Here is a 26,454-nt window from a genome sequence, read left to right as displayed (position 1 = left end):
ATGTGGTGACTCATATTTACACAACCCCTTTACTGGAGTAAAATCCTGCCAGACAGCATTTGTAAAGGGCATGCTGTGTTTCACCATGCTTCCTCATCTTCTCCACATCTGCATGGTTCAAAGATAAGACACGAACCCCCATTAAGGTCACAGGCCTCTGCATGAACTCGCATAATACACATAATCTTCATTTTATCACTGCACAAGTGTCACATCTACACTTGTGAGCTTGTGTGTTCCACATTAAGAGACTCATAATTCAATGCATGAAGGTAAATATACACTGTTATTCAAATATTTGATATATTATGTTCAGTAGATCTGCTCATAGTGCACTTATTGGCTCTGTCTTTGTTGTTATCTTACTTACTAGCGGTAGTTTATAATTCTTCCTGTCCTGCACATACATGCTTAATCAATGCCACTGTATTATATGTGTAAAAACATACCGGATACAAACTAGCCAACTGAAGGAGTGTAAATGGAGGCATAATAGTGGCAAGGGATTTGTTAATGGTTACCTTGCCCTGTTAGACTATGTCATTTCGCTTGCATTGTAAAGGTGAGAATGAGTCTAATTGGATCAATTACACACATGCACCTACTTTAGTTGCCAGAATGCTGCACACACACTTCACTATATTTACTTTGTAGTTGGTTTCTATTACAATACATAAGTATCAATTCTAATATTCTTGGATGTACTGGTGAGATATATATATATTTATTGCATTAGGTCAGTTCTCAACACCTACACTGTTGCAAACATTTCTTATTGACCTTGTGTTACGTAATGCATTTTAAGTGATGTTCAAGCTGCACTTGCTCATCTCTAGGCTGCTTACCATCAGTTCCTCTGTTCCCCATGGGACCTCACTGTGTGTTTAGATCTGTCCCCTCATCCATGATTAATTCATGCATCATCCATTATTGATGGCCGCTGCCTGCCAGGATGACTAGTGGCTGATGACCAGATCATATGTTAGCCGACTGGCATTCTTGTAAACTTGCATTCTCACGAGATTGCAAAGTTAGGAGAGGAGACATGCAAGTACAGAGCTGTGGATCTTGTGGTTGTTTAGGTTAGGTTTTGTCCCCTTCAGTGAAAAAAATGTTATAGTACATTATTGCATGTTTACCTTGTGCTTGCAGAGCAAACAGTAAAAGAAGTTAGAAAAGGAATAATTTTTCAGGTGTCTACCTGATGGAAATTTTCCATCTTTTCTTGTTGCCTAGTTTGTCTTCACCTTATCTTCACCCCACAGCCGATTATGGCTTATCGCTACACTTTGCTATTTCCCATCACCTCTGATATTTTACCATATCTAATCTTTTATGTTCATTCTCACTTTTGCCTTGATACTTTTTTCCTAATCTTCTTGCATCTATGCGCTCCTCTTCCTACTACTAATTTAACAATCTTGCATTGCCCTTCTACTGGATCATATTAAATGGTAAATGGCCTGTATTTATATAGCGCTTTACTAGTCCCTAAGGACCCCAAAGCCCTTCACACATCCAGTCATCCACCCATTCACACACTGGTGATGGCAAGCCACATTGTAGCCACAGCCACCCTGGGGCGCACTGACAGAGGCGAGGCTGCCGGACACTGACCACCACCAGTAGGCAACGGGTGAAGTGTCTTGCCCAAGGACACAACGACCGAGACTGTCCAAGCCGGGGCTCGAACAGGCAACCTTCCAATTACAAGACGAAGTCCCAACTCCAAATATTAATGTTACCTTTCTGCCACGACAGTTTTGCAGCTTTAAAATCAAATAACATTTTTGTTTTTTCATCAAAGCTGAGAGTTGTTGATGTTTCGCCTCTGCCATCAAGACAGAAAACAGAAGTTTGTCTCTAGTGGTCCTCTGGCTCCTGCCCAGCCAATGCACTCAATATGCAGCTCCCATCCTGAGAGCTGAGCAAGGCAGTAACCTTGAGGGGACGATTGAGAGTAGAAAGGTAGTGACGGCCGTTACCTGTCGCAGTTTAGAGACCTGTGAGTGGGCAGGTCATTGATTAATGCTGTAAACAGACATAGATCTGCTTGTTTTTGCCTCATGGAGCTTAATGGATGGGCCATTTACCTCCCAGGTCCTGAAGCACCTTAGTTACAAATCAGGTCTGTAACTGAAGTTGTTAAAAAAAAAAAATTTAAAAAAAGGCTCTTGGAAAATTTTCTGTCTCTCTTTTTTTTTTAAAGTCTCACAGATGGATAATGATGATGATGATAAGACCAATGTTCACTTTTTACAGTGTCATGAAATTCTGTCTAAGGAAAGCACGTGGAAACCTTTCTGGAGGCGAGATTTAGATTGTCACATTTCAAAGTGCTAATTGTTTTCTCAGTTAACACATTTCTCTTTTAGACTTAGAAAGTCTTGTGATAAATGTGGTGTTAAAATGTACCCGCATATAAGTAATGCAAGTATAACATTACAATAAAGCGGGGGATGATTCTGCTGGACCTTTTACTTAAGGTGTTAATAAAAGTGACATTTTCTTTAAAGGAAACAGAAATGAAGTCTTTTATTTTTCTTGATTTTGAATATTTTTCCTTGTTCATACAACAGATGAATTAAGCTTCAGCTAGGTATCTTGAGATGCCACATGAGCCTTTTTATTTCAGAGAAGCGTTTTTTAAAAATTTCTTCATGTAAATCAAAAACACCGGCGATCTAGTCTGTTTGTTTGTCTGTGTGGGTGTGTGTGTCGGGGTGGGTGTGTGTGGGTTGGGAGGAAGGAAGTATTCAAAATATGTAATTCAGTGCAAACACACTCCACTTAATAATACGGGAGTGGTGATGTCAAATGAGCTTCCTCACGCTTGCCTATCCAAAGCACCTCGGGTATCTTGCTTGAGGATTTGAACAATAAAGTCCTTTTTAATGCATGTAACCCCCATTTTAACTAATGAGCCAAAAAAGAATCCTGAAGACATTGCCATGAGCAATCCTGTAACAATAAACTTCAATAATAAAGTAGGAGATAATTTCAGTGGATTTTATTCCACCTGTTAGGCCTTTTTCCTTGGATCTTCTTACGCTGTCATATATCACTAACCTGTGATGCTCGGTGCTTTCCAGGAGTGAGTTAATATGATGAAATGCTTTACTTTCCATTCTTAATTTGCTTTGACGACTACCTGAAAATGTGCTTTCATGCGTGTAGTTGATGCTATGGCTGTTGCTGAGCAAATGTCGAATTCAGCACCTTTACTAAGTGCACCTTATGTTTAGCGCTGCAACCAATAATTATGTTCATGACTGAATTCTGTTATTTTCCTGAATGAGTCAAGGTGTTATTTTTCGGCCTATGATTATTTCCATAAACTAACTGTGATGTCTTGAAATGTGCCGTTTGATCAAAGGGACAGTTCGAAATATTCGAAAGATATTCAGTTTTCTGTTATGACACAGAAAAGAACCAAATCCTCAAATCTTAGAAGCTCATAATGTTTGGTGTTTTGTCTGTTAAAGTTATTATTAGTGTAATTCCAGCTGTTTCCATCTATTTAATGGCTTTGTAGATTGTCTTACAGGAAGACAGTCTTGACTATTTTAAATGTTCCTGATTTTGGAATCCATTGCCGAATCACTGGAGGTTTTCTAGTTGTCTTTTTTTTTTCATTACATTGTTGAAAACTGGATTTCTTTACCAACGTTAGCCTCACTTGGTAATTTGCTCCTTTTTCATGTCTAAAGTAGAGACTCTCACTTTCTTTTCTTTTTTGTCTCACCGGTGTAACATCGAGTTTCATATCTCACACGTGTGCCATCAGGAGTACAGCGGAGCATTAAGCGCACAGTTTGTGTTAATGTGATTCCCTCACAGGTTCAGTCAGAGCTTCGACTAAGCTGCTCTAACCCAGCTGAGACGAGCTGTCAGCGTGTGTCTGGTTCTGTGGCTCCTTCTCCCCATGGTAAATGTAACTTCGGTTCCAGTTGCTGCTTTTTTTCCCTGCGCGTCTACTGTGAAGCCCAGGTTTGTCCTAGAATTTACCTTGGAAAGAAGGTGAAAGTTTTTGCATACCCAGATACTTTGAAGTGTATTAGATTTCTCTTTACAATCTGAGTGCCATAAAACACAGTCAGTGTTACAAGTGCAAAAGGAGCTTTATTGGTACCCTTAGTTTCTGCGGTCTCTACTTCATTGGGTTTTTTCTATGCCTGTTAAAGTGTACGCATCTTTACATTTAAGTCACATCCATCCATCATGGCCTCCTACTGGCTGGAATCCCAGCTCATTCCCCAGTCCAAACTTCTGCACCTTTTGCCTTTACACCAATCAGTGACATGGGATGATGGTTTGCTCAACTCCCCAGATGACAGCACTTGCCATGGATGAAGAACATGTCTTCCTCTTCTTTTCTTCCCTCCATCCCTTAGTAGCAAAGCCCCTTCAGTTATTAGTGAAGCCCTCTCCTTCAGTAGCTCCTCCTAAGCACAACTCTGCACTATCTCACAGTCTCCTTGTTCACTTTTGCCTACATCATCTTGCATTCCTCTCCTCCTCTGTTCAATGTTAAGGGGAAAAAAATGACAGAACAGGGACAGTGTAGGTTTGCATAGTAGGACTTATTTAAATTCTTTGATTTCTGCATAATTTTAAAATTTTGTAATCTTCAACAGATGTCAGAACTCCCCCCCCCCCCCCGAGAAGTTTAGCAAACTGGGATTCAACTTCATTCTACGTTGCCAGTCCTGTTCGTAGAGCCGCATTGCAGTAATGAACTGGCCAGCAACAAAGATAGCATCTTCATATGAGCCATACCTTTCATTGGCAGGCACCACAACTTGGCAGGCATGTTCAAAGGCAGTGGAGATGAGTGTGTGTGCTGATTCACCAAGACTGCCTCTTTCTACTCACTGAGTGGTCATGCTGCAATGTCAGCAGCAGCAGTGTCTCCAGGTTACTGCTGGTGGAAACCGGCAGAGAAGAAACATACACAGAAAAACTTGCACGTTTTTTCCTTTAAGACTCGTTGCCTCCTTTACTCAACTTGACTATTCCTTGGGGTTTTTGCAACAGGGATGCATCTCTACCTTTTTAGCCCCATTTCCTATTAGATGATGTCAGGATCTAAACTGTCCATGTATTTGTTAAGACAACCTGTTTTGCTGCACTACATGAATGAAGCTTTGACATTTTTTAACACTTATTTGCACCGAGAAAGTCAAATCATCCAAGATATTTTTCACTGTGAATGTACGATTCTGTCTGGGGTTTTTTGTGTCCTCTGAGAAAGATATAGAGATATAGAGAAGGCATCTACTAATGAAATATAGTTAAGCAAAAAATTGTGAGACATTAAAAGCAGTTACAGACTGCACCAAAGCATTCATTCATTTTTACAAAACATTAAGCTTGTGTGTTTTTATTAATTCATTAATGAGTGACTTCTTGCATAGCTTTGGTGAAGCAGTTTGTGTGGTAACAGCTAACTGTTTCTCTCTCATCACCAGTTAACAATATCATTGTTTTGCCACGCTGAGCACTGCTACCAGCTTAACGATAAGAAGTGTTTGTGCCTCCTGTATCGGAAAATAACAGCAGGAGGTAGCAGGGCTGGAGTGAGCTGCTGCCACACAGCACACATGAAGACGATGTGCTTTTAGCAGAAATGCAGCGCCATCTGACTCTCATGTGTTCAAGGACAGACTGGCCATAGACCAATTAACTTAAAAAGGTCCCTTTTATCCAACTGTAAGCTGCAACTAAGGACGTTGTTTAAAAGCAGAAATAGAACCAGGCTGTTATGAATCAATATGCAGGTGCTGATGTGGATTGAGGAATATAGGGAGGTAAATCATTTGATAGTTGATTGAACCAAGTTTCCTCCAGATGCACAATCACCGCTGTCTGTGGAGAGCCTATTTGGGGACTTTGTTTCTGGCTGGGTCCGTACGAACCATCCCCGCGGTGTTACAGCAGAGGCAATAATGCGAACAGAGTGAAGAGGCAGCTGGCATGTCGCTCATTGGAAATTTCCCTGAGAAGGATTTTCTTTTGAAGGAGCTATTGGATTTAAACAGGGGAGGGGAAAAAATGATGAACAGGTGTTGAGAAAAGAAAATGGGGTCAAAGATGGAGGCGTGCAGACAATAGGAGGGAGCATGAAAGTAAGACTGAGCGAGAATAGCAGGAGAAGAAATGGAGGATTTGACAGGGAGGAACAGGTCGAATAAGATGAGAAAGAGCAATAATCATCTCGGGACTGAAAACGATTATGTTACCATTAATCACAATAATGGTATTGATCCCTGTTTTGACTGTCTGAAATGATTCTGCCTGCTGTTCATCTAGGCAGCTCGTACTATTTTAAACACGCTGCACGGTCAGGATTTCCAATTATGTCTGCAAGTAACCAGTTTATGTGCGCTGAATGCATATACGTCTGGAAGCGTGCATTATAATGAAAAATTAAGGCACCTTTGAATTGGTGTCCACCTTTGGTCGCTTTTTCAAACCAAATGCAATCATAGAGAAAGACTGCTGCCAGAGTCTCTCCTCCGCAATTTTTCTCCTATTTATTGGTACATCTTTTCAGTGATACTGAAGGAAAGCATGGTAGCAGTAATGGGATCTTTCTTTACACTTTGGATAATAAATCAGTTGAGAAGACTCAGTCTCAGAGCTGGTTGGCTGTAGTACTTTAGATTTTGGCCATGCGCCCACATTGGTGGGCCTTTGTCAATACTCATTCTGCAAGCACAGCCCACTCAGCTGTTTAGTTGTGGTACTCCACCTCAAAGAATCAATTTTCAGCCCATTCTGCTTGTGCCCATGACAACATCTCATATCAAACGGATATAAAGCCCACCGCCCTTTTCACACACCTTCAAACTAACTCCCTACTCAGCCAGCTGCTCTCAGGACTGCAGTACGGCTGATGTTTGTGCCAAACCTCTGCATGACAACTGGGGGAGTCAGTTTTTCATGTCTTATCATGAGGCTTCCTCATTTCTTCTTCTGTTCTTTTTTTGGGGGGGTGTTGTTGTTTTTTTTAAATCATCCTTTTGAAGAATAAAAAAACCCAGCTACCATGTGTTTCTCTTAGAACACGGATAAGCTTTATTAATAGATAAATTAAACATGCATTAGTAGTTAGGCTTACTCATCTTTGAGGAGTCTTTAGCTGCTTTCAAACTAAACAGTTCAAAAAGGCCCAGACATTTGTGCATTCACGGATCTGAAAAGAATGTAAAACAATTTTAAGAGACACAAATTGTTTGCAGGAAAGAGAACCGAAAAATGAATTTTCTCTAACTGTTACTAGAATTATGAAGAAACTTCTTGCGTTATCTAAAGATGCTTTTGCTCTGCAGTGGGAGAGGTGGCTGTTTTCTCATCCTCTTATGTTAATAATGCATCGTATGCTCTCCTTTCGCTATCCCTGGTGAGATTTCATGTTCTGTGGAGATGAAGTTCCCAGACTGTCCCCATTAGAATTCATAGGTGTTGGGATCTCAGGCCAGCCAATTTAGCTTGCATTGCATCGTAGCTGCCTTAACAGGTTATTGATCGGGGCCAATCTCTTCCCTGTTAAGGCAGCTAACGCATCCGTGGCCAATGCGTCTGCCCAAGGCTCTGATCTTTATGAAAAGTTGAGGACACCAGAAGGACGCTGTGCTCAGTATATTTAACTTGCAGCACTATCATGATGTTTTGCCTTTGCACAGAGTACTTGCGAGCTAACAGTGATCGGTGATTACATCCGCTTTGACAGTGTGCCTTCTCACTATTTATTCTGCTCATGAGGACGTTCTCTTATTTCCTTCTAATAAGCAAATGTAGCTCACGAATCACAGAGTCATTCTTGTCCATGAACCAAGAAGAGGACCTACACTCTCTGTGCTTGAGAGGTTTTTTTTTTGTTTGTTTTTTTTTTTTAAACTCAAGCACAAACACGCCGACAAATCCACCCCCCTTCCTAACGATACACACATTCGCTCTCTTTGGCAGCTGTGTGCCGTCACTGTTCTTCAACCAAATAGACTCAAGGGATCACATGCACATAACTCATTGTTTAAAGTAAGCAGAAGTACGTGTCTCTCTGCAATCCTGACATTGTAGTGATGGTTACAGTCACTCAAGACAATAGTTAGTCAGTTGTTTTTTGTTTTGTTTTTTTAAGTGTTGCTCAAGCTCTCAAAGAGAGCTTGCTTAAAAAAAGTCCAGTTTTTCCAGTTAAGAAGATAGTTCTGCTATAGTTTGTAAATTAGCACATGCTCACTTTAGGGCATCACTAGTTCGGTATATTTCCCACCATGCACTTGCAACTTTAATCTGCCACTGTCCAAATAACCTCTGGGTATTTGTATTTCCTGTCCTTGTTATCACCTTCTGTAGTATTTAGTTTTCACTGTGTTCCCTGGCATATTACATTTGTTGAGATTACAGACACTGGCTTTGGCTCTGTTAGCTGTCAGTTTTCCAGGGTAAGTTTAAGCAGCTGCTCGGTCAGTGCTATTTGTTCAGTCATCCCATCCAGTCACAGGAAAGTATTTTACTCCAGCAGAACATGTCTCAAAACAAACAAGACTCCTGAGCGATGTTGAGTTACTACAGCTTTATTACACAATTAATCCAAAGTAATTGAAACATTCCTTGATCTGTTCAATTTCTTTCAGTCATTTTCGTCAATTTGTGTCCTGGAGGAGGAGTTGATTGATTCTTGGCAAATGTTGATCATGTGCAGATATTCTGAATTTGTTGGGCACAGTGAGAAGTGCTGCAAAGTTCCACCAGTGTATTGTTACCAACAGGTGCTTGTTCTGGCAAACATTTTGCAAAGCTTCTGTGGCACTTTTACTTCAAGACGACAGTTTCTTCCTTTACTTAAATCTCAGCTCCTTTGCTTATGTTTTTTCTGTTTATGACTGATACAACACTAGATTTTGCTTCTCTCCTTGGATGACCTACATTTAACCAATTTGAGTTGCACAGAGGAGGACTTAATCATCTTTTATTACTATAGCGTATCAGCATCAAGGATCAGTCGAGGCTCATAATTTGAATGCCAGTCATCATATTTCTAGTGTTTGTTCCATAAATGAAGTGCTTTCAAGGCACTGCAGCCATGAAGTGTCATAACTCATTGTGATGCGAGTCAAGTTATCACACTGAAAAAGCTCAGAAAATCACACTCAAGTGGATGTAGTCATTGCATGCATTGTCTCTGGTGAATCCATTCACTAAAAAGGAATGTAGCCCAACTGCTGTCACTGTGATGTGGATTCACAATTTGTATTTTCTTTCTCATGTTTATAAAAAGTCAGTTCTGGGAAAAGAAAACTGCAATGATTTGATATGAGCAGACTTTTTGGACATAATCTTAAGTAACTGTATACCACAGCCTAATAATGGAACGCATGAATCTCATGCTGACAGAGTTGCTAAGTGAGCAAAATGGGTTCTTGGCTGAAGAAAAAAGTGAAAATATGAGCAAAGAACTTGTTCTTAAAGGGTCCGAAATTTGGCTCTGGAAAAAGAAGTTGCTGTAAGCTAGTCTGGGGCCAGTGGTCACTCTCGTCTGGCTTTCATGATATCAGACTTCCTTTGGATTGGTCCAAGGCCTAGCAGAGCTGTTATGTAGTGGCATCGCTGCTGTCTCTGTGCCCAGACTGCCTGAAAGCCCATGTGTCAAGGGGCTCCTTAGGATCTGGCAGAGAAGCACAGCTCACACTGATTCAACACTTCTGTTGACAGGCTGTACAGCCAGGTGGAGAAGTAAACACACATGCATACACTGGCAGGGGTAGTCAACACATACACATACTAAAAGTACACGCACAGATGCACAAATGATAGATGAAGTTCAGATTCTTCTTAAAAGACACCCATCCGTTTGTTGAACTCCATGACCCCAACCCCCTCCACCCCCCAACAGCAGAGTAGCATGAAATGGCTCCAGCCTTTGGAGTGAAGAGCAATTGTTCCTGTTGTCTTAAAAGCAGGTCTCCTTTTTTCAGCTTTGTGATCACAATGTGCTGAATCACATGAGATGTGTGATTTACGCTAATCTCGAATCTTTGAGCTTAATTTGCAAATATTACTATTCGCTGTGAAATGGAGGAGGGGTTACCTCGCTCAGGATAAAACATGGTTTAAAAAAAATTCACAACAAAGAGTGATATAGTACAGAAAGAACCCTCAAAGCACAACCCTCTTGGTTGTGCTTTGAGCTTTAGTTATACTGTAAAGATATCATCGTATAATCGACCTTATATGATTCAGTAATTGCCTTTCCTTCATTAGCTTAGCACAGCATATTTCTTGCCTCATTATATCTGGTCATTAATTCATTACCATCATTGATTTGTTGTGTTTTTTACAACATGCCTCTTTTCCTGAGGAGGCCATTTACCATGTCCTCAAAGTTAAGTATGCTAACTTACAGCTCCATGCAAAAAATGTGAAATCACCTCTAATGTCTTTCAAATATGTACAGGAAATATTTGCAAGCATACAGGAAAATACGTTATTTACTTCAAAAAATAGAGTTTGTACAATTTTAATATTTAACAAAAATGTGACCACTATTCTTCAACACAGAACTGTGAACTCCGGGTCTTCAGAAATAGTTCTTCACTGCGTCAGTAGTGTCAAGGTCAGGGCTCTGGGGAGGCCAATCTTTGACCAGTAGTGTTCCAATGTTTTTCTATCCAGGTATGCTTTTACTACATTGGCAGTGTGTTTGGGATCATTGTCACGCTCATAAATGAGGCTGTTTTCATCCCCAACACCACAGGTTGAAACCATGACAGAACCACCACCGTGTTTCGCAGATGGCTGTAGACACTCACTGCTATCTCTCATGTGGTCTCCTCTGTGCATACTCGCCACAATTTGAACTAGAAATTTAAAACTCGAGCTTTCAGCTAGTAACTCTTGATGAATAAGATGTGCAAAAATATTATTTTATCTCAAACTGTTATTTTTGGATTAAAAAAAAATAGATTCAACTAAATAAATGTGTTTGTGTGACAGACGGTAGGAACAAAGTGCTTAAAGATACAATTTTAAATTATTTATTTTCTATGTTACAACACTGGTTCATCCCTGGTGCTTTTTTATGCTTGAATGATTCATAGTACAGTGTAAGTGGCTTAATAAACAAAATCCTCTAAAAACGGTCAGATTAATGGCTGGGTACAATGTCTGGATTTAAAATGAACAAAAAAGATAATATCCAAAGAAGAATGTTGAAAAACCTCCAGAAAGCACAGAGAATTATTCCCCAAGACCACTTTAAAAATGACAAAATCTGGTTCCTTGGAAGCAAAACATAAAATAAAACAAATAAATGAGGATTGACTCAAGCTTTTAGCACAGCACCATAACCAACAAATATGCATTCAGTAAAAAAATGTCACAAAATACAGATGTCAGCATATGAAAACCAAACAAAACTCAAAGAACTCTCAGAAATATGGCAACATGTGTTACTTGAATGGCTGCTGGAACGATTAGGGCGCAGTTTGAGTTCTTTCACATACAAAGACTCACACGGGGTTTATGTGACTTTAATACTGCTGTGGCTTTTTTAGTGATGTAGTTGATGACTTACTTACCCTTATTGTGAGTTACACATGCACTGAATGTCAGCTCGTAGATGTGAAGGATTCCTCTGTGACCATGAGACCACACACTGACTTACAGGAAGTTTACATCACTCATGCTCTCATGTAGCTGCTCATGGTGGATGATCATGCAGTGGTTCACCACAGCCTTTAAACTCCAACACACGAGTGTTGAAGACTGCAGTTGTTTTCCCATGTTTGCTAATGTTGTCAAGGCATATTAGTCACTGGAGGCAGTTTTTCTATATGCCAAGCAATCTTTTTTGTTATTATTTTTCACTTTGAGTTTGTTATTCATTTATTTGTGATGTATTTAAAGCTATGTATTTATGATGTGGCATTGAAGGTAAAAGCAGTTTGCCTTTCAAAAGCTCCTTATTGATTTGTTCAAGGACTCTTAAACATTTTAGCTCTGAGTCAGCGTCTTGATAAGTTGCACAATGTTGTCTAAAAATCAAAAATATGTGTTTGTTGTCTTGCATTTTTCTGCTTAACCTTCTTGAATATGGTAAAAATAATTCAGCATTTATGAAGAAGATGAAGTTAGTACTACTATAATTGGTAAGCTTAAGCAAGCTTTATATCCTATGCAGGTTTATTTCACAGAAAAAGGGAATATAGACAAAGAGGGAAATCCAACAAGCCTATAGAAGAGCTACAGTTTGTAAGAACCAGTTAAAGCGAATGACTCAAACCATGAAAAATCATCAGTATTATCCTTAAATGGTGTAGTTAGAACAGTTGAACCTCAGTCTATGCAGGTCCTTGATACCTGTGTTTTCTCTTCCATCTCAGCCCTTCTGTTCTCTTAGTGCTCTGTTTGTTCCAGCCATCTGTTTATTTACACTGATTTATTGTCTGTTTTTATCTCCGTGCTACAGCGAGTGCCGCTGCCACGATATGCAAATATATGAGCAGCTTTGTCTGCAGCAAATAACAGCATGATCCCAAGTTTGAACTGATGATCAGGAGTTATAACAAGGCTTAGAAAACAGCATGATGGTCTTTAAATGACATTGCTGTGGATGGAAAAAAGCTTTTAAAGGGTTGAGTTAGAAGTTTATGGTTTATAGATTGTTATTTACCTGCTGCACCCGCAATAATCCTCAGCCCTTTATCTACCTTAGAAAGAGAAACACATTTGGCACTCGTCCCCTGTAGGTTTGCTGCTGAGCAGCTTGACAAATTAAACTGAATGAGAGTGAATCACCACAAACGCATAGGACAAAATAGTTAGACACATACATGTACCCTAACGATTCCCCAAAAGCCTGCTGTTACTCAGCTAATGATCCTGCTCGGTCCCCAAGTCATTTCTATTACTGGGATATGCTTTATTCATCCATCATTGGCTGCTTGGTGATGCAGGGTGGCAGGGTGCATAAGTGGCCCCGCACTTCCTTTCTCTCAGCCCTCTGTCAAAATCACCTCCACCCCCATCCTCCCTTTTATCTCCTCTGTCCTTCTGTTTTCCTCTTGCTCATCTATGGATGGTTTATGTGGGAGACTGGCTAAAGTAGAGCAGGCTTTATTCTCTCCTTCTGTGTGGGTTATAGTACTTGCCTCAAAAGGGACAGGGTTTGCTGATGTGAAGGGGAGCAATTCCCCAAACGGAGTGCACATAAATGTTCACTGAACACACATGACTCAATTTTTGGTTTTCGGTGTGAAATTAACCAAAGGTTTGTCCCGGATTTGGAAGCAGCAACTCTCAACGTGAAAGCCGGTACACAAAGTCATTTGGCTAATAGATAGCAGGTTCAAGTTCACTTTGCTGTGCTTCAGTTTACCCTGTCGGTTTCACGTAAAACCATCATTGCCTTCCCTTTGTCTCTAGAGGGAGCCTTGCCAGTTATCCATGAATGTAAAACTAGCCACACTTGTTTGTTGGTTTCGGGGGAGTTGCTAAGCAGTATTGTATTTCAAACTGAAGCCTGTTTTTCCACATTGAAGAATGATGATGTGTGTCATTGCTGAGAGTCACGCTGCCAGTTTAGCAGAAGCTAAAGTTGGAGATAATCATCTTAACCTGAAACTCTGTTGTTTCTGCCACTTGATTGACGAGTGAATTTTTGCTGTCCTTTACAACCACGGTTATATAACCACCATTATAAAGGATGAAGGTTTGAAGTTGTGGTGTCTCACTGTGAACCCGTATCACATACACGAGCTAACATCCAAGCCTTGGAAATGGGGATAGAGTATTTTCTTTCTCTCTTTAAAGATTTAAAGCGAGAGGTTCACCAGAAAGGGTTTAGAGTGACACAGAGACCGACATTCTCCTTTTAACTGTGTCCATCTGAGGACAGGTGAACCAAGTTGTCTCAGATTTGTGCCATCGTGTAATTGCGGTGTAACACTATGCTTGATCTGGGTTTTTTTTGTTTTTTTGTTTTTTTAGTGGAATCTCAAAGAAGAAACAAAGAAAGGTGTTGTTGGCCACATTTGAGTACGTGTTTAAGAATAAGGGAACAGGAGGAAGAGGTTTGCCCAGTCTCTCTGGGAAAAAGCTCTGACTTCCTTTCTGCACTGCAACGGTATGCGTGTACGCACATACATGCTTGCCGCAGTGTGAAATAATATTCTGTCAAACATACAAGCCTAAAGCTCTGTTGTGTGTTTGTGATTAGTTGTCAGGCTTGCGTTTTCTTTCTGCATCTCTTTGATCTGCTTCATCTCCAGTATTCTCTGCTGTTTTTTTTGGCTCTGTTTCTTTATTAATTCTGCACCAAGGTGTGTCATGTAGTCTATTTTGAGCCTTCCCTGCCAATCCTGTGGAATCAAAGGCCATTTGATCCTATGTTAATAATATATTTTCTTCGTGATAGGCCTCTTAGTTTCTCTGCTTGAGTTATGTTGAATCATCAGTGCTGGCAAGTCACTCATAAACAAAGCTGCGAAGGCAATAGAAAAAAATGTACGCGAGATGCAGTATGATATTAATTCTGCTCTAAGACAGTAATGTTTACCTTTGTGTTTGGTTGGTAGGAACATGGATGAGGACTGTGGAAGTGCATGAGAAATGAATGCTTTTTGGTGGAAAGGGGTGCCTCGGGAAACTCTGTAATGAGGAAGAAAAGGCATTTGACATTTTCTGTCGCAGGCTACAGGCTGTTTCACTTCAGAACAGAAGAAGAATAATGGGGGGGGGGGGAGCGAAAGGAGGAAACGGTGAGGAGGTTTAGAATAAGAGATCAGGAAGAAAGAGTACAGGAAAGAAAAAGAGAAGGATTAGGAGGGGGAGAAGTCTAGAGCTAAGTCCTACGCCCCATCTGGAAGGAGATCAGCCATGCTGTCTGGTAGTTGGGGGGGAGGTTTATATTAAGCCATATGCAGCTCCACTGAATTACAGCAAATTGCAGATAATGGCTAGTCAGAAATGTCACAACAATCATGTGTTGATTAGCGCCACTTCAGATACTCAGGAGTGTCTGTCTCTTCTTGGGCCATTAAGCTGGAGAGCAATAGTTAGTGGACTCTGAACTTCAGCGTACTGTACTGGTGTATAGTTTGCACACATAAACAGGTTGTTAGTAATACATTCGCATTAAGTGGCTCCATTTTTAACGTGGGAATTAAAAATTAGTTTCCTGCAGCGTAGCGTGGTAGCCTTTGATGGCTTTTTCTTTATCAAATTATCTATTTTTTTTTTTGTGTGTGTGTATCTGTGTCTATAGCATGCATGTTTCTGTGTATAAGTGGGTGGGTGCATTCCAATGTTTGTGTTTCTGTCACTTATCAAAGTCCAGATGTTGAGTTAATTCCAACCAGTCCTCTGTAGATTACTTCATTACACCCTGCTTGTTTCTCTCTGCCATTCATCTCTTGGTGTATTTTTTTTTGAGAATCACTAGGAGAAGATATTAAATTAAGTTGCTTTTAAAATAAATAGTTGACTGAGGCATTTGAGTCATGAATGCATATTTACCTTTGGACTACTTGGACTTACTTGCACTCATGTTTTGGAGTGTGAAAGCATGGTCTGTGTAAATATTCCAATACAAATCTAAACTGAAACCAAGCTCAAGTGTTTGCTTATTGGTGACAGCTCACAGCTACAGTGTTATTTTAACATTTCAAACATTCCATCCACTTCCAACTCTTAAGGCAGAAACAGGAAGAAGACACCTGTTATGCTCTATGAAACAGTTTTTTTTTTCCCTAAGCCACGCTCACTATTTCAAACAATTTTCTTTGAGGAAATTCTCTTAATAACTTAGACTTGAAGTCCGGGCATTGGTTGTTGGACAGCCATACTCACATTTGGTATGGATGTCAATAATGTGGGATTAGTAGAGACCAGCACAGCATGAGAGTAGCATGTGATTGTAAAGCACATCTTATATTTAATGTTTCTGCCAATCACAAGAGATTACCTCTAGCCGTTGAGCATGAGTTAGTCATGCGATGGTTTAAGTCACATACCGTACGCTGGTCTGACGGTCACATGCTAGACATCGGGCTAGACTTGCTGCCAATGTGTGGTGAAAAAACAGTGGCAGTACTCTCAAACATCACTGCACAGTAGCATTAATAGAACGAGAGTCTGTTTGAAAACCATCCAAGTTATACAAAATCCCACCGATGCAATGAACCTGTTTGTTTGATGTGGCTATGCTTTGAAATGACTCATAAGAGAATTTGTCTCATGAGCTGTTTTTGCCAGAAATGCTGAAGTAAATAGTTGAAAAGAACTTTTCAGTGCAATTTTTAGAGAGAAAGCTGGGCAGAGAGCAGCAGGCTTATTAATAAAATCTGCCCTGCATGGAAGGCATCAGTGTGACAGACCTTTCATCCTTACAAATATTCTCGTGTCTTTGGCTACGTCCACACTAGCCCGGATAGACTTGAAAATGGCGTTTTCGTCTGAAAACGCTCCGCGTCCACACTAGCGTTTTCAGTCGTTTTCACATTGTTGTGCGTTCACATTGAAACGGCTGGAAACGCTTACGTTCCAGTACTGCGCATGCGTGAAACGCAAGAAGATTTGGCCTGCCTCATTTCTGTTTGCCGTTTATTTACTTTTCGGCTCTTTGAAGCGTCGCGGCAAAATGTCGACTAACGATGAGGTGGAGTTGTTGCTGCGAGTAACACAAAAGTACAAAGTTGCAAAAGCGAGTGAGAATTAAAGATTTTGAAGAAAAGTTATCTGAAGCATGTACAAACTGATATTAATCTTTAATAGGGCTGTCAAAATTGAGCGCAAACAAAACAACTGCTGTGTAATGCCCTCCACTATCTTTTTTTTTAATTGGTCACATGACTGCATCATATGACTAACATGCGTCATCTTTTTCAAAAGTCTCCGTTTTCGCTGTCAGCACTGCGACGCATAAGCACCGTCTTCAAATGTATGCGTTTTCGAGAGCGTTTTTTAAAACGCTTTGTTTTTCTTCAGGAAAAACGCCGTCTCAGTGTGGACGGGAGGCGTTTTCAAACGAAAATGCGTTAGTGTGGACGTAGCCTTAGACAGTATTGGGTACTGGCCACAGAACAATGAGATTCTTGCACGTTTGGTGATTCTTAACTCCGCTCTGCTCTGTTGACTATGCAACCCAAGAGGAGTGACTCACATGTAGTGACAACCAGTCTCCATCACTGCCTTTGGGCCAAGAACTCTTCACTCAGTCAAAGTTGCACAGTTTGTTATGCTCAGGGGTGATATTGCACAACCTAAGGAAATATCGCTCTTGAGAAAAGGAGGGAACTGAGGGTGGGCTCGTGGAGTCTATTGTTCTCTTGATCCATGTTCAGACTTCAGGGAGGGGGGAAGCACTTTGGAGCAAACGATGTGTGTTTTTGTGTGTGTGTGTCTGTGGAGGGCTAGCTCAGTTAGGTGAAGTTTAGGGTTGTGACTGGTGCTGTGCGTGCCTGGCCAAGGCTCGTCTTGGGGGTCAGGAAGAACAACAGAGAAGTGTTATGCTGCATGCTGCTGAAACCCAGCTGGGGCAGTACTTAACCCACATGCACATACACGCCATCGAGACAAGCATACTGCTTTGTAGTTCAGTGAGCACAGTGCCAAGTCATTGTTAAGTGAACTATGGATTAACGTATGTATGTGTATTGGAGGAAAGGGCGTACACATGTGCTAGTTTGTTGTGACTATTTGTTAGGAGCAGCCGCTCCTGTAAGCAGATTTATCCATGTGTTTCACGTATGAAGCCTTTGTGTGAACCGAAGCATGAATTGTGCGTGCATTCTGTCTTTGTGTCTCTCGTGCTTCATTTGGCCCCTTAGATTTTACCTAATAAATCCCAGTGGCAGTTTACTGATGTAGAACAATTAAATGAAGGAGTCTGGCATATTTTTGCTGTAGTCTTACAATAACAGGTGTGTGTCCAGCTCTGTGTACAAGTGTGCTGATTAGATCTGGCCTCTATCACGCACGCTCGGAGGCAGCTGTAGTGAGACAAAGAATTGTCTCTGGATTCTCGCAGATCTGCCAGACCATTTCTGCTCCAAGGCCTGCTGATTTCAAGGCTTTTTTCCACGCATGCCTCAGTGCTGCCTCACTCCCTGTTTGACGTGCTTCTCTGAACATGGGTTAAAAGTGAATGTGGAGCTGTGAATCTGAAATTGGTATCCTCACAGGGCTTTATCTGCAATGCTCAGAACTTGTATAAGAAAATTTTTTGATTTGTCACACTAAACTGTGCCATTTCTAAGTTTGTGTGTCTTACTGTGTACTTTGTCCACTGGCTAGTCGTTGCCTGTTTGGATATATAGAATTTGCAGCAATGTGTTCTGTTCTCTTGCGGTATTGATCAGTGCTCTTAATTACTGACTGCAGTCCTCTGCTGTGCTTAAAAAAAAACCCAATGTTTACACCAAAAATATAACCCAACACTGACCCTAGTGCAATCATATCATCCTGTGATGTAACACAGCTGAGGGCATACATAGTAATCATAATGTTCTCATTTTACTAAAGATCAGCTTTTCCTTTGCCCTGCAGTCTTATTTTGCACTTCTTCTATTCAGTTCCTCACATTCTTCTTACTCTTCTTAGTTAAAATATTCAGAAACACTGGATATTTTAGAATCATAAAAGCTCCCGTCTTCCATCAAGCTTCTGTCAGTGTGTGTACGCAACCACTCTGATATCTTTATCTACCTCTGCCCAGAGCTTCCCAAAGCTGTCAGCCCCCCAGCTCAGCCGTCCTCTTCTTTGTCCTCCTACCGCACAGTGAGATAGAAACAAACAAGTCTGAAGGCTTCACTTGAGCTTCTTTTCAAAACTTGTATAAAGTTTGAATACTAACTTAATGACACTTTGGTCATGTTATACTTTGTGGAATCTGAACTCTGAGAGAAATGATCAGCGAGAGAGGCAGTGGACATTCCTGTAAGTGCATGCCTCTGAACAATAGTACTTCGTGTTTGTCTGATCTACACTGTGCACTCCAGGTAAAACTGAACAAAAGTCAACTGCTCGACACCATTTAATCACAAAAACAGGGAATGCTTATTTTCCAATTATTTTTATTTAAATCTTTTGTATTGGTCAAAGGTCCTGTATTTGCTAAGTAGCCACTATAAGTCTTTTTGACTTTAATTATTTAAAAGTTGAAATATTCCATCAGTCTTCACTGTGAGCCCTTAAAATATTCAAAGATTTAAGTGCTGTAGGGAATGTGCAGCAGTAGGTCATTGATTGGGAACAAGAAGCAACTTCTCCTTACTGCTGATTTGTTATAATTCATGCAAATGAGGTGGAGGGAAAACACAGCTAAACTGATTTCATTCTTCATTTTGTTGGATAGGGCACATCTACATCTACAATGCTAACAGAATATGAGTTACAGCAGAAATGTGTTTTACATTAGAAAGTATAACTTTATCATTTAGAACACTACAGTCTGAATACTGTAAGTATGGAGGGAAAACACAATGTAAACAGTTTTTAAATTAGTTTTTGCATTTGTGTTCTACACAATAAAGAGTTCATAAACTGTTTGTTTCACATTTAAAGTGTTAGCTACAAAGGCAGTTTTGATTTTTAGTGCTTTTTGAGTTTATTGCAATGGCCAAGAATGTCTTTGCAAGCTTTAATCTTTTGCCAACAAAATAGAAACACAATTAAAAAAGAAACAACTCTTTTGCTAGAATAAGCACCTCTGCTAAGACGTTCGATTCAAAGTCTGAACCTCACTGAGCTAAATCAATTCCAAGACACAGTTATCAGACTTGCGAAAGCAGTGCAATAAAGTTTACATACCTCGTCCAGGAGCAACATATTTTCAGCATTTGTGAAAAGTGATAAACATAAAGAAACAGGTTTAAATATATATCCTACTACATCTACTGACCACTCTGCTCTGTTTTCTGTTTTTGTGATCCAAACAAAAAGCAGGCCTTCTGTATGGGATCAGATGTACTCATTTCACACAAGTATTACCAACACAACCAGTAATCTTCCACTCCTCATCCCCTGGTACAGTTTTGCAATCCTAAACTCTCGAGCGGTTCTCTTGGCAACGGGTTTTTGTGACCTTGTGAGGATTGGCATCAACTATTTGAATAATGCCATCTGCAGATGAAAGAAATCCGCAGGGGTGTCAAACATAAGGCCTAGGGGCCAGAATTGGCCCAGCAAAGGGTGCAATCTAGCCCACTGGAAGGTTTTGAAAAATGTGAAGGAGGGCTTAAGTTATTAGACTTTCAAGTTGAAGTTTTATTACTTCTTTTTTTTTTCCTTTGACTAAAAAATTTCAGTTTTTTTTTTTGTTTTTTTTTTAACAAGAAGTCTACATTTAAAAAAACATTTTCTGTTTTGTAACTAAAGGATAGTCAGTGAGCTACATCTGTTGGAACTTTTGAAAGATTCCTTTAGTTTACTGAAGCAGCATTTCTTTATCATGTAGAAGAACCGAGACATACTGTTGAAATTGCACATCTTTTTCCTACATTAAGATATCTCAAGGATTAGATGTGTAGTTAAACTTCTTTACACTGACAGAAAGGGTAGTTTCACTGGTCTAGGCCACTTAAGATCAAAGTGTGTTTGAGGCCTACGATGTAAAGTGTTTGGTCTATAGATACCATACCAGGGAAGCTTTGCTCAGCGCTAATGTGTTTTTAAAAAAATTCTATACTTCCTTTTTTTGCTTGAAATTGTTTCAGCTTAAAAAGATTAAAACTGCTTCAAGAGTCTTTAGATGCAGTCTGTGTATATTCAAGAAAACTGTAAGGCTACAAGGTGAGGAGTGAAGGAAAATCTCCATTACGTAGATATCCATCATCACCACCCTTCTCAGATGGGGCTATCAGGCTTGCATCTCCACCACATTAAGGTCACCATGCTCCAACCTTAAGATCTGAAGGTGTCAGGTCACAAACTGCAATCTGTGGTACAATCATCTGCTCTTTTCCCACCATGCAGTTTGGCTCAGAGGCAGCTTTTATTACCACAACAGCTTCTTGTTGCTCAGAAGAGTTTACCACACAAGCAGAAAAGGGAAAGGGTATGAAAAATGATCTAAGAGGATAGAAATAGAGGAAGGAAGAGAAGAAAAGAGGATAAAGTGGCAGATAGGATAAGAAAGAATATGAGATGCACTGAATAAGGGTGTGAGACTCTAGAGGAGAGTGCAGGCAGTAAAAAATGAGAGGGATTTGGGACTGACTGATACAGATCCTGATCTTATCAATTAGGATTCATTTTATTCCTTTTCGAATTTGTTTCTTTCTCTTCTATGCACTTGGAAACCACGGACAGCAGATGGGCAATCCATAAATTCTAATAAACTGGCAACATAGACATAATGCACAGAAACTACAGCGACATCCCTCTGCAGAATATGCAGATCAAATCACAGCCCTGCTGATGGGAAGGACCAGAGCATTTGTATGTCAGTGTGAGGAGATGGCGAGCACCCTCATCCCTATTTATCTTCTCCTTTCCTCGGTACCATGTTATTTATGAACAGTGCTATCTGTGGCAACACCATTGTGCCCTCCCTACTCCCCTCTGCCCTGCGTAGGGATGATGTATTCTGCTGCTGGTACATTAATGACGAAAAACAATCCATTGCACTTAGAAAGGGGCACTTTAAATCCCAATCTGAAACCTCCTAACCATAGTATATATTGATCTCTCTAGAGACCTTCAAGTTCTACATCACTAGGGAACACAGTATGTCTTGAAGACAGAGTACTGTGCTAGTGTTAGATGCTTAGCAAGCCTGATTACCTCTGATTCACTCTGTAGGATGCCAGCGACCTCTGACATAAAGCCAGAGTCATGAAGAAACCCTCTTACACCATTTGGAACAGATGGCGTTGGCCCCACAGACCCCTTATGTTAATATCACGGAGGTAGTCTGGGATCAAATGGGATCGGCGACACAGGAGACAAGTTGTTTCGTTAAGGGGGCAAATGTTTGAAAGGCACAGAAAGCTTTCAAGGTTTGATAAACCAAATATTATTGAGGTTTTTGTTCTTTTGTCAAGAAGAAACTTTTCATGGCGCATGTTGTAAAGCAACCTTATTTTAATGCCAAACACATTTGCATTGTACTATACACAAATCAATTAATCATTTCATGTAAAAATAAATGCTGGGGGGTTTATTCTTGCTTTTGTTTTTCCATTCCCCCCCCCCCCCCCTTTGCCTTGTTGCTGTTTTCCACATCATCTGTCATCCACAAGCTCTAGCTGCGGGGGTGTGGGGTCTGCGCCAGTGTCACAAGGCGTAAGGGCATATGTCCTGCTCGTGATCCCTTTATGTAAGGGGCTTTATTTGGGAGGAAGCGCTTGGTTACGGTTGGGTCATAAGCTGAGGCTAATTGGCAGCAGGCATCCGGGACCCTTTAGGACAAAGAAAAGACTACACTAACAGAAAAGTTGGCATGACTAGATGTTGCCTGGATGGTTGAAATTTATGAGGTGGCTTAGGCACTGTGGCTACGGCACTGAGTGTATCACAGATGTGAGGAGTAGGGAGGTGGGGGTAGGGGGAACAGGGAAGAGGAGAAGGGAGAGGCACAGATGCAGAGTGTAGCTAACAAAGGTTGCCATGACACTGGTTGATAACACGACCAGCCTGTTGCTTTTGTGAGTGTGCACAGGCTAATGTTTTATTAAAGCATAAATGTAAACTGTTTCTCTAAAGCTACAAAGATATGGTTAAAGATGAAATCATTCTCATATCAAGTAGTAGTTTAGTTGATGTAGAGCTTTTGGGGGGTGAAATTGCATAGTCTGAAATGTTGGTGAATCACTGGTGTGGATGATACCTTTTAAATGTCAGCCTGTTAAAGAGAATTAATCATGTGGTTAGCTGATAAATGCTATTTCAGAAATCACTAAACCAGGAACAATGGTAAATGCAGTTTAAACATTTTGTCATTAAACATTTGGGAAGGATTACTTATCTCGCATAATGCCTCTGTCGTGCAGACACGTCAAGTCCCGACTGGCTAATAACTCCTGCTAGATTGATGTCTTCAGGCCTCAGCCGGTGAAGCGTGAGGACAAAAGATTTGTCAAACGTGTCTGCGTGTGGTTAAAAGAACAGTCGGAAGCAAGTGACGAGTCGTGAAAAAAATTCCACACTGGATTTCGTTTGGATTAGGCCAATTTTCTACAAGACATCAGTAATCCCTGGAGTCAGTAAGCCTTTTTCCAGGGTGCAGAGACACAATCTGGTCAACATCATAAACCATCTGTGACTCTGCATCATCAATGGTCTGCGCCAACATGATGCACACGCTGTCAGCGAGAACAGACGTGAATGGGGCAGACTTTACAACATACGCAGCTTGCTCTTTTTTTTTATGTTGTGCACGTATTTTGCTATTCAATTTCCTATTGCCCTTAGGGGTGAGTATGAGGGATGGAGGGATTAAGCGACCGGGCCGAGTAATTCCGTCCACACATTGGCTGGATTATGTTCAGACTTTGCTTCGAGGACGCTGTTCCATTCTAATTGCAATTGGCTGTTATATAATACCATTTGTGGAGTTGGGTTGACATTAAATCATATCACGATAAATCAAAATACTCTGTGGTATTAACTGTGACACATTCATGATGTAGATTCTTTGCTAATAGTTCTTTTTTTCTGCCTTATGTTCAGTTTGTGTGAGCAAGTTAACATGTATCTGTTAGTGTCGTCCAGATTTATCAAAGATAGGACGAAGGAAAATTTGTCCTATCCTCTTGTTTCTTCTGTTTTTCCAGGGAAGTCCTTTGCTTTTTCTGACAACAGAAATGAGACTGAGCATAGTTCCCTGCAGCTTCCTGCATCCTGGCCTTGTTTTCCAACTTGGATCAATACTATGTCATAATAATCCTCCTCCATTCCATTCTCTTTCTTCCTGATGCAGCAGCACCACCTCCTCCATATATCTTTGTCTTGGGGCATCTGCATTTGCACCACAGAGCACAGCACACGAATGAGTCTCCTCTGACAAAGGCCACATCGATTCCTCCTGAGCCACGCGCAACTCTGGGGAGCATTGATCCAGGCGCTGTTGAAATAGTGTTACTTATTGAGACCTGATTACGTGCTAAATGGCGTTGTCCATAATGGGCTATTTGGACATACAATAGGAAACCGTCATGTAGAAATGCTGTACCATGCGGTGGCGCAACTAGGAGACAGTATGCTGCTAGTTGTTATACTGTAAAACAAGTTGATTTCTTATTTACTGAAGAATGCCACGCACTGACCTATCAAGCTAAATAATTGGTAGCACATAAAAATATAGAGGATGTCCTACAGTGTTTGACAAACTGCTCAGTTTCTTGTTTGGCATGACCTATTTCTATTGATCCACTAGCGAATTGCAAGGAGTACATCAGATTTTAGACTTGTTTCAGTCTTGATTCATGTCTCCTTTATTACAGCCTGCTCACGAACCCATTAAAATGGTAAATTTTAAAGCAAAATGAATTCATGATTTTAATTTGAGATTTGAATGTTAGGAGAAAAGAAGAAAAGAAATTTAGAGAGTTGCAAATGACCAACTGCATGTTTCAGGTATGCTAGTATGCTAGGCTTTTGCTCACCAGCAAATAGAATAAATCTGGATTTACATCGGTGTCTGTTTGCACAGCTCTGTGCCTACGCAGGAAGAAGGATTATAGGAATTTATCCAGAGCCTAAGCTGTAGAGATTCGCTTTCGTGCATTGGCCCAAACAGCAAGCCTGTGCACGATACCTAATGTGTAGGTCAAATGCTCGCTGGTTTTAAAATAGTCTCAAATAGGAAAGGGATCATCAATGGCATTCTCATTGAAGGGGGGAAAAAAAGCAATAAAAGCAGGAAAAGCTCAAACAGACAATTTAATTGTTTAACACTCCGTTTCTTTTCTGGTGCAATGATAAAGCTAAAGGATCAACGGTAGTACAAATAGGAACACGAGTAACCCTATTGTACATATTTTTGGGCTTCAACATGGTATGTTCAGCATAAGTAGTTTCTACCTTGCCAGGCACAGAAGAATTTCACTACTTTGCTGTTTTTGTGGTAGGGGTGCTTGTTTTGACTGCGACATCCAGATTTATACACGCCCTTATGGATAGCCTTTAAACTCTGCAAGAGTCCTGTAGCTCACCTAAGAACCATGCTGTGGCCCACTCTGCCGATAGCTTACATAATTCTCATACCTTTGACCTTCTCCCGTGAGCACTGAAAAGATGAGAAAGGACAGGAAAATGTTATGGTGGGTGTTTACTTCGAATTTGACTCTCGTCCCCTCGTCTTGGCCTTTCATCTTATCAGTCTCTTTATTGTTTCAGCTTTCTTCTCTTGCCATAGGCTCCTCCTTCTCTTTGACCTTTGACTTGTTCACGTCTCTTGTTATTGCCTCGCCTTCTCTGTCAGCTGTCGCCATCTCTAGCATTCCCTGAATTACATTGTTTACCTGTTTTAGCTGCTCCCTGCCTCCCTCGCCTCCTGGTCACCCTGACCCCTGTATGACTCTTGTGTTCCTGGCTGCTGGCAGATCTGTTGTTCAAGAGCTGTTTGATGAAAATACCAGATGAGGAGTTAATTGTTTCATTACAGACACGGTGTCTGGACCACCGTCAGTAATTTAAGAGCTAATGAGTATGGTGGGAGTTTGTGACTGCAAACAAATGATTGCAAATGCATATAACCCAACCTAAAAAAAAATATTTCTTCCAATGAAGATAATTATCAATAATCTCCAAAGCAGGAAACACCTTTAATATCACATCAAACTATGAACCTTTCTCAGAGAACCACTACTTTACTGTTGCCCAGACCACATTTCTGAAAGAGAAAACCCCATTTTAACCCGTTCTTTGTGTCCATGTGGATTAGTTATGGTGAAATCAAGTCTAAACGTGATCTTTATCTTCAGGACTGTTATTCTGAATAGTTTGTACATTCCTATTTCTGGAGAGTAAATGGTATTGCATCAAATGATAAAACTGAAAGACAGATATCCTGAACAATGTTTTCTCTTTTTTTCCTGTTTTTATTTTATGGATTTCTGGTCGTGCGAAAGTGTGTGCAAACCTTGTTTCCCCCTCTCAATTGTGTCAGCGAGAAATATTTGATCAAATATTCATTTCTCTTTGCTCAGATCTCATATTCAGGTTGTAGTTACAGGTTTCAAACATGAGAACTGAAGCCGCTCTGCATTTTTATCCGACAGATGCAGGTAACACTTCAGGGGATTCTCAGTGGGTTTTAGGGTGTATAAGATCCAAACTCAGATCATTTGAATTGCAGGTCTAAGGATAGTGGGTGTCATGTGCTGTACAGACTGTAAAACACCCTGGGACAAACGTGTAATTTTGCGACGTGCAAATAGAATTCACTTGAGATAAAATGAGCACAGTGAAGATTGGGATTTACTTGGATAATGTTTTCTAGGTTTTCCA

At 40.5% G+C, this 26,454-nt stretch overlaps 1 protein-coding gene across 3 annotated transcripts in view; it reads left to right on the top strand.

Annotated features, from left to right (window-relative positions):
• The window catches only part of magi3a (membrane associated guanylate kinase, WW and PDZ domain containing 3a), a 108,347-nt gene that overhangs the window by 1,596 nt on the left and 80,297 nt on the right, over positions 1-26,454 (top strand). The window lies entirely within an intron of this gene.

The sequence above is a fragment of the Maylandia zebra genome, linkage group LG20, assembly GCF_041146795.1.
Source record: "Maylandia zebra isolate NMK-2024a linkage group LG20, Mzebra_GT3a, whole genome shotgun sequence".
NCBI classification, from domain to species: domain Eukaryota; kingdom Metazoa; phylum Chordata; class Actinopteri; order Cichliformes; family Cichlidae; genus Maylandia; species Maylandia zebra.
Note: the sequence above shows the minus strand (reverse complement) of the source record. Positions and strands in the feature narration are given on the sequence as shown.